This window comes from Chiloscyllium punctatum, chromosome 15 (genome assembly GCF_047496795.1).
Source record: "Chiloscyllium punctatum isolate Juve2018m chromosome 15, sChiPun1.3, whole genome shotgun sequence".
Lineage (NCBI taxonomy): Eukaryota > Metazoa > Chordata > Chondrichthyes > Orectolobiformes > Hemiscylliidae > Chiloscyllium > Chiloscyllium punctatum.
This window is the reverse complement of record NC_092753.1, coordinates 18611129-18629220: the sequence shown is the minus strand read 5'-3', so window position 1 is coordinate 18629220 and position 18092 is coordinate 18611129. Positions and strand designations below refer to the sequence as shown.

The 18092-nt window shown below is 43.4% G+C and overlaps 1 pseudogene; it reads left to right on the top strand.

Moving 5' to 3' along the window:
* Positions 1-17642, top strand: part of LOC140486097 (NACHT, LRR and PYD domains-containing protein 3-like) — a 56674-nt pseudogene extending 39032 nt beyond the window's left edge.
* Positions 17643-18092: the final 450 nt, after the last annotated feature.

Sequence of the window (18092 nt, the reverse complement as noted above, 5' to 3'; positions counted from 1 at the left end):
CAAGGTTGGGTGAGCAAGTTTGCGGATGATACGAAAGTCAGTGGAGTTGTTGACAGTGAGGAAGAATGTGGCAGGTTACAGTGGGATATAGATAAGCTGCAGAGCTGGGCAGAAAGGTGGCACATGGAGTTCAATGTAGCTAAGTGTAAGGTGATTCACTTTGGTATGAGTAACAAAAAGATGGGGTACTGGGCTAATGGTCGGATACTTGATAGTGTGGATGAGCAGAGAGATCTTGGTGTCCATATACACAGATCTCTGAAAGTTGCCACGCAGCTAAATAGTGCTGTCAAGAAGGCATATGGTGTACTGGGCTTTATTGGTAGAGGAATTGAATTCTGGAGTTCTGAGGTCATGTTGCAGTTGTATAAGACTCTGGTGCGGCTGCTTCTGGAGTATTGTGTGCAGTTTTGGTCGCCATACTATAGGAAGGATGTGGAGGCACTGGAACGGGTCCAGAGGAGGTTTACCAGGATGTTGCCTGGTATGGTAGGAAGATCGTCTGAGGAAAGGCTGAGGCACTTGGGGCTGTTTTTATTGGAGAAAAGAAGGTTTAGGGGTGACTTGATAGAGGTGTACAAGATGATTAGTGGTTTCGATCGGGTTGACCACGAGAATCTTTTTCCACGTATGGAGTCACCAATTTGAGGGGGCATAGCTTTAAATTAAGGGGTGGTAGGTATAGGACAGATGTTAGGGGTAGATTCTATACTCAGCGAGTCGTGAGTTCATGGAATGCCCTGCCAGTAGCAGTGGTGGACTCTCCCTCTTTATGGGCAATTTAACGGGCATTGGATAGGCATATGGAGGATAGTGGGCTAGTGTAGGTTAGGTGGGCTTGGATCGGCGCAACATTGAGGGCCAAAGGGGAACAACACTGTGCTGTATTGTTCTATGTTCTATGTTCTTGCCACTGCTATCCAGAGGGTGTAATGGTCAAACACATTCCTGTGAATGTGGAGACAAATGTCAACAACAACAAGTAAAACTGACAGATTTAATTTCCATCCCGAAAGGACGTTAATAAGCCAGTTTTTTTTATAACGTTCAACTGTGATCACATTTTCAGAATGCTGTCAGTTAATACCTGACCTCTTTTGTGTTATTGAAATCCTTTTTCGCCATATAACAATAATACAACTTGAACACATGTCCCCAATGTCTTAACATTAGCCTCCAGTTTAGTACCTCAATAACTTTAGCAGTATGTTACCACCTGTCCCCAGAAAATTTTAGCGTGCTAAAATCCTGAAATGTAACTTGATTGATTTTGAGCTAATGCCGATAATTGCACTGTGTAGGGGAGTTTCTTCGTCTGTTATCCATTTGATTCATTTGACAAACTGAAATAACACAGTTATTGAATATTCACGGTTTATGAAATATGGTGCTTCTTGTTATTTCCAGAAAGTTACTGAACTGGCAGACGATGGGAAAAAAGTAGAAAGCGCCGAATTTCTTCTGAATCTGGTAATGGAGAAGGAAGCTGGAGCCCGAAGGGTGATGTGGAAATCTTTTGTGAAAATGCGCAATGGTGTCCCGAAGTTGGACAAAATATTGGAAGAAATAGAGCAAAGCGGTACTGTGTAATTCCACTTGCATCCAAATTAGTATCATACATACTGCTGTGATTATTCTTGTATCTGATTTTACGGAAAAATTTGTTTCAAGCAGGTGCTGCTGTGGCACATTATACAAACATCATCGAAGAGATATCAGAGATACCCAGACACTTGAAGGGTAAGTCAAAAGATTGAAACCAATCACACCTTTTGACATGCTGTATGATGAAAGGTTTGGTGCTGGCCACTTTCTTACACATTTCCAGACATGGAATTTTGTAACGGACAAAGCTATCAAGTAAGGTGAAACCTGTTGCCACCTCCCTGATGCCAATTTATTATCAGTTCCATTTGATTAAGCAAATTTGAATATAAGATGCACTGTACATTGATCTAAAATATGATTCTGTTTGATTTATTTCCAGTATCACCCCCAGTTTCCACTTCACACGCAACTTAAAACTCACTCCATCCAAGCTACTCACTTATGAAATCATCAAGGTGTTATGTGACAGAATTGAGCTAATTTTATGTTTCTGTTCATTTTCAATCGTGTGTCTTAAAAGTAGAATTTTGTGCGAAGGTTGGTCAACTTGGTCATATTGTGATTACGCAGCCACCATTGTGATTAAGTATTTATTTCCAAAAATAGACCAGCATGTTGGGTAATCCAAGAGTTGAGGCTTCTTGGTGTTCCAGGATAGACGTTCTCTCATGTAATGGGTTAGTTTGATAAATAAATTGTGAAAATTGTGCAGTGATACAAGACAAAAATGCTATTCACCATTTGTTCTCTTCCTGGTTCTTCAAAATATCTGGAAAATCACTTCTATTCTTCTATTCCATCATCTTTCTTCTTAACTGTTCATTTTAAAAAACCAACAGTTGCTACTTTCATTTGATTCCACAATCAGTTCAGGGAGTGAAATGCAGATTCAAAACTACTGAAGAACACAAAAAAGGTACTGAAGATTCTGACAATCTGGAATGAAGAGTCAAAGAGTGTGGTGCTGGAAAAACACAGCCAGTGAGGCTGCATCCAAGGAGCAGGAGAATTGGCATTTCGAGCATTAGCCCTTCAGCAGGAATTAGGCTTGCGGACCAAGGGGGTTGAAAGATAAATAGGAAGAGAGGAAGGTAGCTGGTAATGCAATAGGTATATGGAGATGGAGATGAAGATGATAGGTTGGAGAGGAGGGTGGAGCAGATAGGTGGAAAGGAAGATGGACAGGTAGGACAGTTCAAAAGGACGGTGCTAAGTTGGAGGGTTGGATCTGGGATAAGGTGAGGGGAGGAGAATTGAGGAAACTGGTAAAATCTACATTAATCCTGTGTGGTTGGAGCGTCCCAAGGCAGAAGATGAAGCGTTCTTCCTCCAGGTGTCGGGTGGTAATGGCGGAGGTGATGGAGGAGGCCCAGGGTCTGCATGTTCTTGGCGGAGTGGGTGGGGGAGTTAAAGTGTACAGCCAAAGGGCGGTGGGGTTGTTTGATGTGTGTGTCCCAGAGATGTTCTCTGAAACATTCTGCAAGTTGGCGTCCTGTCTCCACAATGTAGAGGAGAACACATCGGAAACAATCGACACAGTAGATGACGTGTAAGAAAGTGCAGATAAATCTCTGTTGAATGTGGAAGGATGCTTTGGGACCTTAGACAGAGGTGAGGGAGGAGGTGTGAGCACAGGTTTTGCACTTCTGGAATTAGCAGGGGAAGTTGGACCTAACAACGGAGTTGTGTAAGGAATGGTCTCTCCGGAATGCAGAGGCAAATATATCCCTAGTGGTGGGGTCTGTTTGTAGGTGGCGGAAATGGCGGAAGATGATGTGATGTACCCAGAGGTTGGTGGGGTAGAAGGTGAGGACCAGAGGTCTCCTTGTTGTGACTGGAGGGGTGGAGTATAGGAAATGGAGGAGATGAGCTGGAGGGCATCGTCAACCATCTGGGAGGGGAAATTGCGGTCTTTGAAGAAGGAGGCCATCTGGGATGCTTTATCGTGAAACTGGTCCTCCTGGGAGCAGATGCGGCAGAGGCAAAGGAATTGGGAGTAAGGGATGGCATTTTTACAGAAGGCAGGGTGGGAGGAGGTGTAATCCAGGTAGCTGTGGGGGTCAGTGGGTTTGTAGCAGATGTCTGTGTTGAGTTTGTTGTCAGAAATGGGGATGGAGTGATCCACGAAGTGGAGGGAGGTGTCTGAGATGATCCATGGGAACTTCAGGTTGGAATGGAAGGTGTTAATGAACTTGATGAACTGTTCAACTGGTGGGAGCATGAGGTGGTGCCGATACAATCATCACTTTAGGGGAGAAAGAGATAGGGGAAGATGGACTGTTCCACATACCCACAAAGAGGCAGGCATAGCTGGGCCCATGCAGGTGCCCATGGCTACCCCTTTGGTTTGGAGGAAGGCCGCCTCCATGTCACCCTTTGAGGACCCCTCCTCCCACCTCCAACTGACCTGGACACCCTGTGCTGGTCTATTACCAACCCTCAATCTCTTCATTTGCAACTGCTGCCATGACATTGACCACCTCAACCTGTCTAACCCCCTCACCCACTCTAACCTCTCACCCTTACAACTCACAGCCCTCCATTCCCCCTGCTCCAACCCCAACCCCAACCTCACCATTAAACCTACAGACAAGGGTGGGGGTGGGGTGCAGTGGTAGTTTGGCATACCAACCACTACACTGCTGAAGCCAAGCGCCAACGCGTGGATACCAGTTCCTACCGGCCTCTTGACCACGAACTCACCCCCCATCACCAAACCATCATCTCCCAGGCCATCCACAACCTCATCACCACTGGGGATTTCCCATCCACAGCCCCCTACCTCATTGTCCAGGAACCCCTCACCTCCAACCCAAAAATCCACAAACCTGACTACCCCGTCAACCCATTGTCTCAGCCTGCTCCTGCCCCACCGAACCTATTTCTGCATATCTCAACACCGTCCTGTCCCCCATAATCCAGGAACTCCCCACCTACGTTCAGAATACCACCCACGCATCCACCTCCTCCATGACTTCCATTTCCCTGGTCCCCAACGCCTCATCTTCACCATGGAGATCCAGACCCTGTACACATCCATCTGCCATGACGGAGGTCTCCAAGCCCTCCATTTTTTCATCTCCTGCTGATCCAACCAGTTCCCCTCAACAGGAGGGTCTACCTCTCCTCACAGGAGAAGCCCCTCATCTCCAGAATCAACTTGGTGAACCTCCTCTGCACTGTTTCTTAAGCCAGTAGATTAGATTCCTTACAGTATGGAAACATGCCCTTCAGACCAACAAGTCCACACTGACCCTCCGAAGAGTAACCCACCCAGACCCATTTCCCTACCCTATATTTACCCCTGACTAATACACCTAACGCTATGAGCGATTGAACATGGCCAATCCACCTGCCCTGCACATCTTTGGATTGTGGGAAGAAACCGGAGCACCCGGAGGAAACCCACGCCGACATTGGGAGAACGTGCAACTCCACACAGTCGCCTGAGGCGGGAATTGAACCCAGGTCTGCAGTGCTGACCGATGAGTCACTGTGCCGCTCCAGTAGATCCTTCCTCAGGTAAGGAGACCAGAACTGAGCATAATACTCCAAGTGTAGCCTCACCAACACCTTGTACAATTGCAGCAGAACCTCCCCGCTCTTAAAACCCATCCCTCTGGCAATGAAAGCCAATATTACTGTTTGCCTTCCTGATTACCTGTTGCACTTGCAAATCAACATTTTGCGATTCATGTATGAGCACTCCTAAGTCCCTCTGCACAACAGTATATTGCAATCTTTCCACATTTAAATAATACGCTGACTGACTATTTTTACTTCTAAAGTGGATAATCTCACATTTACCAGCATTGTACTCCATCTGCCAGACCCTTGGCCACTCTCTTAACCTATCAAAATCTCTCTGCAGACCCTCCACATCCTCTGCATAGTTTCCCTTTCCACTCAATTTAGTGTCATCAACAACCTTGGCTATGTTACACTTGGTCTCCTCTTCCAAATTATTTATATATATTATGAACAGCTCTGGGCTGAACACTGACCCCTGTGGCACCCCACTCACCGCTGATCTCCAACCAGAGAAACACACATTTATCCCAATTCTTTCCTGACTCTTAGTGAACCAGTCCATGCTAGTACATTCCCTGTACCTCCACACATTCTTGTCTTATGGATGAATCTTTTATGTGGCACCTTATCGAAAGCCTTCTGGAAATCTCAGTATACAACATCCACCTACTTTCTCTCCACCCACCGTGCTTGTTACATCCTCAAAGAACTTCAGTAAGTTTGTCAAACACGACCTTCCCTTCCTGAATCCATGCTGTGCCTGCCTGATGGAACCCTTTCCATCCAGATGTCTCACTATTCCTTCTTTAATGATAGCCTTCGGCATTTTCCCAACTACAGATGTTGAGCGAACTGGCCTATCATTACCTGCCTTTTGCCTGCACCCTTTTATAAACAGTGGTGTGACATTCACTGCCTTCCAGTCTGCTGTGACCTGCCTGGAGTCCAGTGAATTTTGGTAAATTACCACTAACACATCTCCTGTAACTTCTGCCATTTCTTTCAGCACCCTGGGATGCATTCCATCAAGACCAGGGAACTAATCTATCGTTAGAGTCTCAAGTTTGCTCAACACTGCCCTTTTAGTGATATCAATTGAGTTGAGGTCCTCACCTCCTTAACATCATTCTTTGGCATGTTAGACACATCTTCCAGCATGAAGACTGACACAAAATAGTCATTCAAGACCTCGGACGTTTCAGCCAATATTAATTCTCCTTTCTCATCTTGCAAGAGATCTACATCCACTTTAGCCACCCTTTTCCAACCTAAACCTTTCCTACCTGTTTTTACATTCTGTGCTATTTTGAATTCATACGTTATCTACCTTTATTTCTTGCTTCGTGGTTCTTTGTTGCTTTTTAAATCTGGAATCTAATCTAAAAGGCCCCTTTGGCCATTCCCCTCATTAATAAGTATACCAGTTTAGATACTTTTGGGGTGGATGACCTACAGTGGAAAGCCATAGTGACCAGCACTCTGGCACTGAGCCTGCCTCTGTGGCTCAAAAGAGAAGTGGGACAATATAAAAGCGCTAGTGGCAAGAGACTCAATAGTTAGAGGAACAGACAGGAGATTCTGTGATTGTGAACAGGACTCCCGGAAGGTATGTTGTCTCCCAGGTGCCAGGGTCCGGGATGTCTCTGATCGAGTCTACAAGGTTCTGAAGGGGGAGGGTGAGCAGCAAGAAGTTGTGGTGCCCATTGGCACCAATGGAATGGCCAGGAAAAGGGATGAGAATCTAACAAGTGATTTCGGGCAGTTAGGTTGGAAACTAACAAGAAGGACGCGCAAAGGAGTAATCTCAGGATTATTACTGGTCGCACGTATTAGTCAGGCGAGGAACAGGGAGCGAGTGCAGCTAAGAACGTGGCTACAGGACTGGTGCAGGAGGGAGGGCTTCACTTGGACCATTGGGATACCTTCTGGGAAGGTGGGACCTATACATAGTTAACTTAAACTGGAGGGGCACCAATGTCCTGGGTGGGAGATTTGCTAGACCACTTTGGGAAGGTTTCAACTAGTTTAGCAGGGGAATGGGAATCAGAGCTACAGACCAGAGGAGAGAGTAGTTGTTGAACAGGCAGAAATAGAGTGCAGAGGAAGGATACACAGTTGATAGGAAAAAGGGGTGTTTAAAAGTGTCTGTTTCGATGCAAGGAGTCTCAAGAATAGGAGTGATAAACTTAGAGCATGGATCAGGACTTGGAACTCCGATCTTGTGGCCATAACCAAGACATAGATTTCACATGGGTAGGAATGGTCGCTGGATGTTCCAGGGTTTAGACGTTTTACAAAGAACATGGAGGGGGGTAAAAGAGGAGGGGGAGTAGTATTGTTAGTTCGAGAGTACATCACTCCTGCAGAAAATGAGATTGTCATTGAGGAGGATTTGTCTACTGAGTCAGTATGGGTGCAGGTCAGTAACTGGAAAGGAGCAGTCAGTTAATTGGGTGTTTTCAGTGGACCCCTGCTCCCACCCCCACCAATAGCAGCAGACAGATGGAAGAACAGACTGGATAGCAGATCTTGGAAAGGTGCAGATGTAACAGAGTTGTTGTTATGGGTGACTTCAAATTCCCCAATATTGATTGTAACCGTCTTAGCACAGATGGTCCGGATGGAGCCGATTTTCTGGTGTGTCCAGAAGGGATTCCTGACTCAATATGTGGATAGGCCGACTATGGGGTAGGCCATATTGTATTTGGTGCTAGTCACCGAGCCAGGCCAGGTGTCAGATCTCTCGGTGGGAGAGCATTTCGGTGACAGTGACCAAAATGGCCTCACCAATACCATAGCCATGGAGAGGGACAGGAGCAGACAGTATGAGAAAGTATTTAATTAGGGGAGAGGAAATTATGCTGCTATTAGACAGGAGCTGTGCAGTATAAATTGGGAGTGTACAACAGAAATGTGGAGGCTGTTTAAGGAGCACTTGTTGCGAGTGTTGGATAACTTTGTCCCACTGAGACAGACAAGGAATGGTAAGGTGAAGGATCCTTGGATGACAAGAGTAGAGGAGCTTCTCGCCAACAGGAAGAAGGAAGCTTACTTAAGGTTGAGGAAGCAAGGATTTGGTACAGTTTTAGAGGATTACAGGGTAGCTAGGAAAGAATGCAAAAATGGTCTGAGGAGAGCCAGGATGGGCGGAGCAAAAAAGCCTTGGTGGGAAGGATTAGGGAAAACTCAAAGGCATTCTACACTTACGTGATTCACAACAGAATGATCAGAGAGCGGGTAGGGCTGATCGGGGATAGTGGAGGGAACTTGTGCCTGGAGTCTGAAAAGGTAGGGGAGGCCCTAAATGAGGTTTTTGCTTCAGTATTCACCGGAGAAAGGGACCTTGTTGATAGTGGGAACACCATGGACCAGGTCAATAAGCTTGAACAGATTGATATTAATGATGTGGATGTGCTGGAAATTCTGGGAAGCATCAAGATAGTTAAGACCCCAGGGCCAGACCAGACATATCCAATGTTACAACGGGAACTGAGGAATAAGACTTTGGTTCGGCCACATTTGGAATGCTGTGTACAGTTCTGGTCACCACATTACCAAAAAGGATGTGGATGCTTTGGAGATTGTGCAGAGGAAGTTCATCAGGATGTTGACTGGTATGAAGGGTGCTAGCTATGAGAAGAGGTTAAGAAGGTTAGGATCATTTTCATTGGAAAGAAGGAGGTTGAGGGGGACCTGATTGAGGTCTATAAAATCATGAGAGGTGTAGACAGGGTGGATAGCAAGAAACATTTTTCCCAGAATGGAGGACTCAATTACTAGGGGTCACGAGTTCAAATTGAGAGGGGAAATGTTTTGGGGAGAGATACATGGAAGATTCTTCACACAGAAGGTGGTGGGTGCCTGGAGTAAGAAGGATCCAGACAAATTGATGAATGGGAAGGGAGCAGAGGAATGCAGATCCTTAGGGTCGTGGAATGGGACTGTGTGGGTTATTCTTTGGAGGGTCAGTGTGGACCTATTGGGCTGAAGGGTCTGTTTCCACACTGTAGGAATTCTAGTTCTAACCCCATATCTTCTCTAAATGTGGTATGCTCAAAGAGTGAGTAAAAGAGAACCCCTGATTTCCACTGTTTAAAGAAAAAAATAGCAACTTATTTTCCTAATTCCAACAATGAGCACTAACCAAAAACTATTAACAAATCCACGCCCCTTTTTTAACTAATTACTGTCTGACCATCAACACTATTAAAATGCTGCTCCAATAACATAAATATCTAACATTAACTCAACATTAGTTAAGTGACAGAACAGTGGCTCAGTGGTTAGCACTGTTGCCTCACAGCACCAGGAACCCGGGTTTGATTCCCGCCAAAGGTGACTGTGTGGAGTTTGCACATTCTCCCCATGTCTGCGTGGGTTTCCTCTGGGTGCTCCAGTTTCCTATCACAATCCAAAGATATGCAGGTCAGGTGAGATGGCTATGCTAAATTGCCCAGAGTGATAGGTGCGTTAGTCCAGGGTAAGTATAGGGTAGGGGAATGGATCTGTGTGGATTACTCTTCTAAGGGTTGGTGTGGACATGTTGGGCCAAAGGGCCTGTTTCCATACTGTAGGGAATCTAATCTAATTTCTAAAGTCCGTGCAGTCACTCTATGCTGTCCTGCTTCCGATATTCTTAATCTATCGCTTCTTTCCATCCTTCTAATTCTGTTGTCTCCTCCCTGGGTCATCCTCTTACTTTTTACTGCTTTTACAGGAAAAGTTAAAAATCACACAACCCTAGGTTATAGTCCAACAGGTTTAATTGGAAGCAGAGGTATTTGGAGCACCACTCTTTTATCAGATGATTGTGGAGTATAAGATATTAAGGCACAGAATTTATAGCAAAACATTTACAGTGTGATGTACCTGAAATTATATATTGCAAAAGATCTTGTTTGTTAAATCTCTCATCTGTTGGAATGACCATGTTGGTTTCAGTTGTTTCATATGTAAATCCCAAAACTTTTTTAAAAGTTATATTCTCAAGTGAACTTTAACAATTGGTGTCATGTTGGCCCAGATAAGGTATTGAAGGTGTGAGCTTTACAGGAAAAGGTACCTTTGATAAATAGTGCCTTCAGAGATTTCTTTGAAAACAAGGTGTTTATTTCTTCAGGTGGCAGTTGTTCTGACCAGTTTTCAAAATACCCTCATTTTTTAAACCCTAACATTGTCCCCTCTCATTGGTCTGATGTTGTCAATACTGTAAACTCAAACACAATTGGGTTTTGGTATCCTGAGCACAATTTCAATTAATTGGTTAAATTTGAATTGTTGTCAAAACAGCAACCAAAACTCAGGTATCCATTTAACAGCTAATCCTTACCTATATCTATTTTGGGACAGCTCATTTCCCAGCTGCTCTGCCCACTAACAGCTGTTGCTGCACCCTAAATTCAAAAAAGTTTTTCCTTTTGACTTTATGACACATTTGCACCTAGCAGCTCCCTTGCTGTTACCTCCCCACACAGATTTAGCCACGAATTTCACTGTTTATTAGTTTATTTCTTAGGCATGCTCCAATGTCCAATGAGTTCAAACAGCAGAGGCAGTAGCTGTGCAGATTCACTGCTGGGTCAGACAACAGAGTAGGATTCTTTCTCGTTTTATTCACTCCCCATGTGGTCTCTGCCTTCGTCTCTCTTCCTCCTTTTTAAAGTGCCGTTGTTTTGATCTCTTTTTTTTCCCCAAAGCAGTGCAATAGCTTGTAAAGCAGTAATTACCGCTCGTAGAATTCGAAGAAATCAGCTCCAACATTGAAAATGCCTCAAAAAAAGGAGCCTCTCTTACTGACACAGTTTTTTTCTGTCCTCCTCTCCTTCGATTACCCACAATCCTGATTTAAATTTGGATGTTCACCCAATAAGATGGCAGGTCAACAAAACAAAATTAGCAACATCATATTCACTTTCTGCAGTGAATCATATTTGAAATGTTGGCAAAATTATGATGTCATTTATCATTTGTCCAAATGGTACCATAAATGCCCGTCCTTGTTGCAGATGCTCAGGAACAACACAAGGAGATGCTGAGACAGAGAAATGAAACACTTGATTTGAACACTATTCTAATCAAGGAGAAGGTTAGGATTTCTCAGTTGAACGCACGGTACACTGAACTGACAATAATTTCTCCTGTTCGTCATCGGAAACTGGTGGAGCATGAACTTATTGCACGTGGCAGGGATCATGAAGAATGGAGAGAGATGCACCTTCGGAGGGAACTGGAAAAAATCCGCATTGATCAGTTGTTCCGAAGTGGCTTTGCACAAGAAGTCTATCAGCGCCACACTGGAAAGGGACAGATTGTATAAATTCATTCAGGTTGTTCCGTCGTCGTCAGTGGAGTCCCAGGAATTGGGAAGACAACACTGTTACAAAAGATAGTTTACGACTGGGCCAGCGGGAACATTTGCCTGCATTTTCAATTTGTCTTTAGTTTTAAATTCCGCGAGTTGAATGCTATTAACTGGAAAGCAACTTTAAAAGAAATGATTCTGCTGTTCTATCCTTATTTGGAGAAATTTCTGGAAGATCTGTGGAAACATCCGGCCAGTTTGCTGTTTATATTCGACGGTTTAGATGAATTCAAGGATAGCATTGAATTTCCTGACAGCCAGTCAGATGCCGCACCCCAGTCAATATGCATGGACCCAGAGGTTCCCTGCAAAGTGTCTGACATTGTCAGCAGTTTAATACAGAAGATGCTGCTTCCAGGGTGTTCAGTGTTATTGACCACCCGTCCAAGTGAACTGCAATTATTGGAAAAAGCTGACATCAGTGTGTGGGCTGAGATACTTGGATTTGTTGGGGAAGAACGGAAAGAGTATTTCCAAAAATGCTTTGAAGATCAGACGGTGGCAGCAGCTGTTTTCAAATACGTGGAAGAGAACGAGATCCTCTACACCATGTGCTACAACCCTTCGTACTGCTAGATTCTCTGTCTCTCACTGGGTCCCTTCTATACACAAGGAAGCAAGAAACAGCAGCAAGTCCCCAAGACCATCACCCAACTATACTCCTACTATATTTACAACATACTGAAAAACCACGGCCGAGAGATTGAAAACCCCCGCGATGTGTTGCTGAAGATTGGTGAGATGGCATTGAGAGGTGTCTTTGAGAAACAGATTGTCTTCAGAAATGAGGATCTGATCAAATATAATCTTCAGCCTTCGCAGTTCCTCTCTGGATTCATGTTGGAATTTTTTGAGAGGAATGATTCTGCCCAGAGTGTAGTCTACACCTTCCTCCATCTCACCATACAAGAGTTTGTCGCTGCACTCGCACAGTTCCTGACTCCCGATCTTGAGGACATCCAGAAACTGCTCAATGACGTTCACAGCAAGGAGGATGGCAGATTTGAGATATTTCTCCGTTTTATTGCTGGCTTGTCCTCCCCACAGGTAGCTTGGCCCTTGGAGGAGCTGGTGGGCTCATTTCTTCATCAAACTACCTGCCGAGTGATTGACTGGGTGCAGGAGAAGGTTGAAAGCCAGGTCGGTAACACTGGAAGCAAAAGTGGGAAAAGGAACCTTCTGAATACTTTGCACTATTTGTTTGAGTCCCAGAATAAAGTCCTGGCACAGACTACATTGGGGTCTGTGGAAAGACTTCAATTTGGGGATTCAGACTCACAGAAAGCCTTGCCACTGAGCCCAATTGACTGCGCTGTATTGTCTCATGCCATTGGACTTTGTCATACAATAAAACATCTTGATCTGCGGAACTGTTTTATTCAGTCTGAAGGACTTCAAAGGCTGGAACCTTCACTGCACAAATGCCAAGTGTTGAGGTAACTCATTACTTCCAGGAGTCAAGTTGTTAAATCTGTTTTTATTTCATTAAAGGCATCATACCAAGTTAGCAAATAAGATCAGAGGTTTTGCCAGAGCAAGTGTACAATGAACAAAGTACAATTGATTGTGCAAAAAGATTTAGATAATAGAAATTGTCAAAAGGGAGAAAAAAGAAAACTATATGAGATATATTGTGGACGAGGACCTAAAATTAGAAAAAAAAATGCCATATTGACCAGACATAAATGGTTAATGAAGCTAAAAAGTGTAGCTTCATGGCTAATATTCAGTTTGATTAGCTACATGCAACATTGAGTGAGACTTGATTTTTCCTGCCTGTGGGAAATCTTTCTTCGTTCATGAAAAAAAGTTCCATTTTGCCTAGCTGCATTTGTAAAGTATTCCCAAATCAGCACACGCAGTAATGTGGTCTGGCTGCACTGTCAGCTATCCGAGAAACGCCCTAGTCAATACAAAGAGAATATAAATGAGAAGGACCCTGTCATGTGGCCAATGCAGAATTTTTTTAAAAATTAATCAAAATAATTGATTAACCAGACTGAAATCAGCGAGTTTAATTCAAAGTGAAATCGCCTCCACTCTGTGCACAGTGTTTCAGTGCTTTCGGATTAAATACAAATCATACATTATCCTTATTATGTAAATATCAAACAGATTGTGTGGCATCCACTTACTTTGTTTCAAATTATGCAGCATTTGAAAGTATTTTTCAGATTGACATGATGTACAAAATACACATGCATGAAGCTGTGATTTTATTGGCTGAGAGGGGGAGCAAGTCCACTCGCATCAGACTCCCACCTGGTGGTGCTCCTAACTTGCAGACTGTCAGTGGTTCAAACTATATCGTGTACTCCTCAAACTAGAAGTAGCCCAGTTTCTTTGGCAAAGACAGCAAAACTGGTTTATCAATCTTTTATTATTTTATAGTTTTTATAACAATTGTTAGAGAGAATTGAAAACACCCAGTATGCCTGAGATATGTTTCAGCACATTTCTATCCCCTTTGTGTTTATTTGAAGGTTGGAGGGAAATGACCTTGGTGAATCAGGAATGCATTTACTGTGCTTGGTCCTGAAGCACCCAAAGTGTCAAATTGAGGCACTCGGGTGAGTATAAGACTGTGCATAATCAACAGAATAATAACTGATCTCCACCATTGTAAATCATTATTATTATCAGCGATAGTTCAACTTGTACTTGTAATTATAATGATGCTCATCATTGCTTGTCTGCTACATAAATCCTGATTAACCACACTAACTGTCACTGTCACTATGTTCTCAGGTTAGCTGACAATGACCTCACGGCTTCTTCTATTGAGAATCTCAGCTCTGTTCTCAGCACAAACCGATCACTGAAGGACCTGTACCTGGGTTATAATAAACTGGGATCCTCTGGAGTGAAACACTTATCTGTGGCACTGAAGAACTTGGACTGTGAAATACAGAAACTGTCGTGAGTATCAGAGTGAGTAAACTGTAAACAAAATGGGCTGACAGGCTCTGATTTCTGTATTTTGAAGAGGAGTATTGTTTGCATGAATAACCATCTTTTTATTCATTGCTGTCTGTTTTCTTTTTCCTTTCTTGCTGAGCCTAGTCTGAATGACAACGAGCTCACAGATTGTTGTGTCGAAGATCTCACCTCTGCTCTGAACACAAACAGGTCCCTCACAGTGCTGAACCTGAACAATAATAAACTTGGAGACTCAGGAGTAATATTGCTGTCTGAGAGTTTGAGAAAGCCAGACTGTAAAATACAGGAGTTGAGGTAATTAACAGTCTTAGTCTAATTTTATTCCTATTTTCAATTACTACTTGTCAAGCTGTTCCCTGGCATTATTATTAGCTAGAGAACTGAGAATAAACATTGATCCATGTACAGATTATTGCCATTACTTTCTGTTTCTTGATGTCTCTCTTCAGATTAGATAATAATGCACTCACAGATTCGTCTATTGAGGCGCTCAGTTCTGCTCTCAGTACAAGCCAGTCACTGACAGTTTTGTCGCTGTGGTCAAACTCTTTAACTGACCAATCCATTCCTGCTGTCAGCCACCTCACACTGAACTGTAAGAGTCTGCAGTGTATCTGGTGAGTGCTGCTTTTTCTTTTCAATGTATTTCCATGACTTACAAAAGGAGCAGGTTATTTGATCCAACCAGTTATATCCAACATTTAAGTTCCATATGAACCTCCATCTTCATCTAACACTATCAGGGGAGTCCTCCCTTATAAACTCCTCACAATGACCGCTCAGGTTTCCATCACAATTATTTTCTGCTGGGAGAAGATTCTCCATTCTTTCTAATTGTTTATAGAATACCCACCATGTCAAAATAGGTCATTCAGCCCAACAACTCTACACCAACCCTCTGAAGAGCATCCCACCCAGACCAATCCCCCTTTCCAATGGCTAACACATCTAATCTCCACATCCCTGGACACCATGGGTGATTTAGCATGGCCAATCCACCTAACCTGCACCTCATTGGACTGTGGAAGGAAACCGGAGCACCCAGCAGAAACCTTGCAGACATGGGGAGAAGGTGGATGATCCCTGGCTCTGCCCGACCGCAGTGCTATCCACTGAGCCACCGTGTCCCCATTCTGTGCATTATTTGGGAAGATACGTTTCTGCTGAATATCCAACTGTACTTACTGGCAACTCTCTTATATTCACGGCCATGAGATTTGTCAAATTAAGTATTTCCTATGTCTTTACAATATCTGTTCTTTCCACACTGCTCATTTTCTGTTTGATGACCACCAATGAATCAGTTCTGGAGATAAATTTAATGTAGATCATAAGTCGATGCTCAGACATATCCTGAACCACAAAGAATGCTGAATGTCTGAAGGCCCAACACGTCATCTTCAACACATATAGTTTTCTTAAAGGCTCAGATACCCACTGAAAAGATCATCCAAGTGGAGTCAACAAAAAGGAGTAGAACACACATTTGCATTCAGGAAACCATGAAGATATGAGCTTAGTGAAGATACAGACTGGAAACTTTAATGGGTCTCAGCATAAACCAATCCCTGGACCAGACAAATCCCCAGTGGCCTAAAACGTTATAGATGCAAAGATGGTGCATAAGTTGTTTGATTTTCCAGAAAGTTTCATCTCCTTGAGAACTTTGTAAGGATTGGGAGACTTTAGACCAAATCATCATTAACATCCATGTTGACAAAATGATTTAAGTATCATAAAATGATTGAGCAGTTAGCACAATTTTGTATTAAAAAATACAGAAATGCTGCCTGACAAAATGGAAGAATTATCTTGCAAAGTTAACGAGTAAAAATGACGAGAGAGAAGTGATGAACATCAAGTTGTCAGCATTGTCATTTCCAGATGATAGGGCTGCTCTCCCATTAGAGAGAGACAACTGGTGGTGATTTAAACCAAGAGCCAGCATATGTCGAGAGTGTGGTGCTGGAAAAGCTCAGCAGGTCCAGTTCCATGCAATTTTCCCTCCATCTTCTTTTGAGCAAATTCCCAATTCCCAATTTGCCAAATCCTAGATTCTTATATGTTTTCATAATCCATGTTTCGTTAACCAACAATACTATACTGTCTCATGAGCTCAGTTCATGGTATAACGGAGTCAAGATTAGAGTGGTGTTGGAAAAGCACAGCAGGTCAGGCAGCACCCGAAGAGCAGGAGAATACTGCTCCTCAGATGCTGTGCTTTTCCAGCACCACTCTAATTTTGACTCTGATCTCCGGCATCTGGAGTCCTCACTTTTGCCTCATGGTATAACTTACAGAAATAAACATCCTCTTCCTGTTTCTGTATCTATTACATATGTCTCACGACATCATCAATATTTATTACAGACATTGCAGCCCTTTCCTGCCTTGACATTTTTGGAATGTTGCAAGTGCATAATTTCATCTTCAATCCCCTTCTTTGTTTAGGCATATTTAAGTGTTATTGTCAAGACTAAACTTGCTTCCTCAAGCTGGACTTTCTCCCCAGGTTCCTCATCGCTTTCTATGTGATCAGTTTAAGGCCATGACTGACCATAACCCCTTTTGTCATACTGACTGTTGTCCAATAACTGTTTATTGTGGACGTTGCCTCAGCCTTGCATCTGTTCTTGAGTTGTGATTTCAGTGATATGTGAAATACAACCCTAGCTAATCACAACAAATATGAATGAAATGCTGGCATTGCGTGTGTGTTTTTTGTTTCTGTTTGTCATTGAAATGTTAACTCCCTAGTATTTACATTTTATGCATTCTGTTCATTTTCTGTGCAACTAGGATTGGAGAGAATTCATTTACTGCCAGTGGAAGGGAACAGCTGCACTTACTGCAGGAATCCAGAGGTGGCTTCAGAGTGGAAATGTGATGAGTTTATTATTTGAGAAATATTGCTCATGGTTGAAGATTTAATGACAGCAGCAGAATTTTTTTTCTGACCGTATGCAGACTGTTTGTGTCATAGAACATTGAATAGTACAGCACAGTGCAGGCCCTTCGACCCTCAATGTTGTGTTGGCCACAATTCTGCAAGTTTTGCAATATTCATAGACAAAGATGAGAGTGGTCCTAAGGGAAGAGTACGAAACTGGGCCAAGGCCAAGAATATCAAAATTCGGCAGGAGCTGGGAAATGTGGATTGGACACAGCTATTTGAAGGGAAGTTTATATTTGATATGTGGGGATCTTTCAAAGATAGTGCAGGATAGGCATGTCCCCTCGAAGGCAGAGGACAGGAAAGGCAAGATTCATGAACCGTGGCTGGCGGAAGAAATTGTACGACTAGCCAAGAGGAAAAGGGAAGTGTACATAAGATCTAGGCAGCTCAGAACAGAACGGGCCCTGGAGGAATATCAGGAGAGTAAGACCAGTCTTAAACGTGGAATCAAATGTTCACTGAGGAGAGGAACATGATCAATGTTGAGAATAGAGATAGAAGTTTGATTAGTTTGGATCACATTGACATAAGGAGGGAAGATGTGTTGGGTAGGCTAGAGGTTAATAAGGTGGACAAATCCCTAGGACCGGCTGGGATCTATCCCAGGTTGCTGAGGGAGGCGAGAAAGGAAATAACTGGGGCCCTGACAGATATCTTTGTAGCATACTTAAGCACAGGTGAGGTGCCAGAGAACTT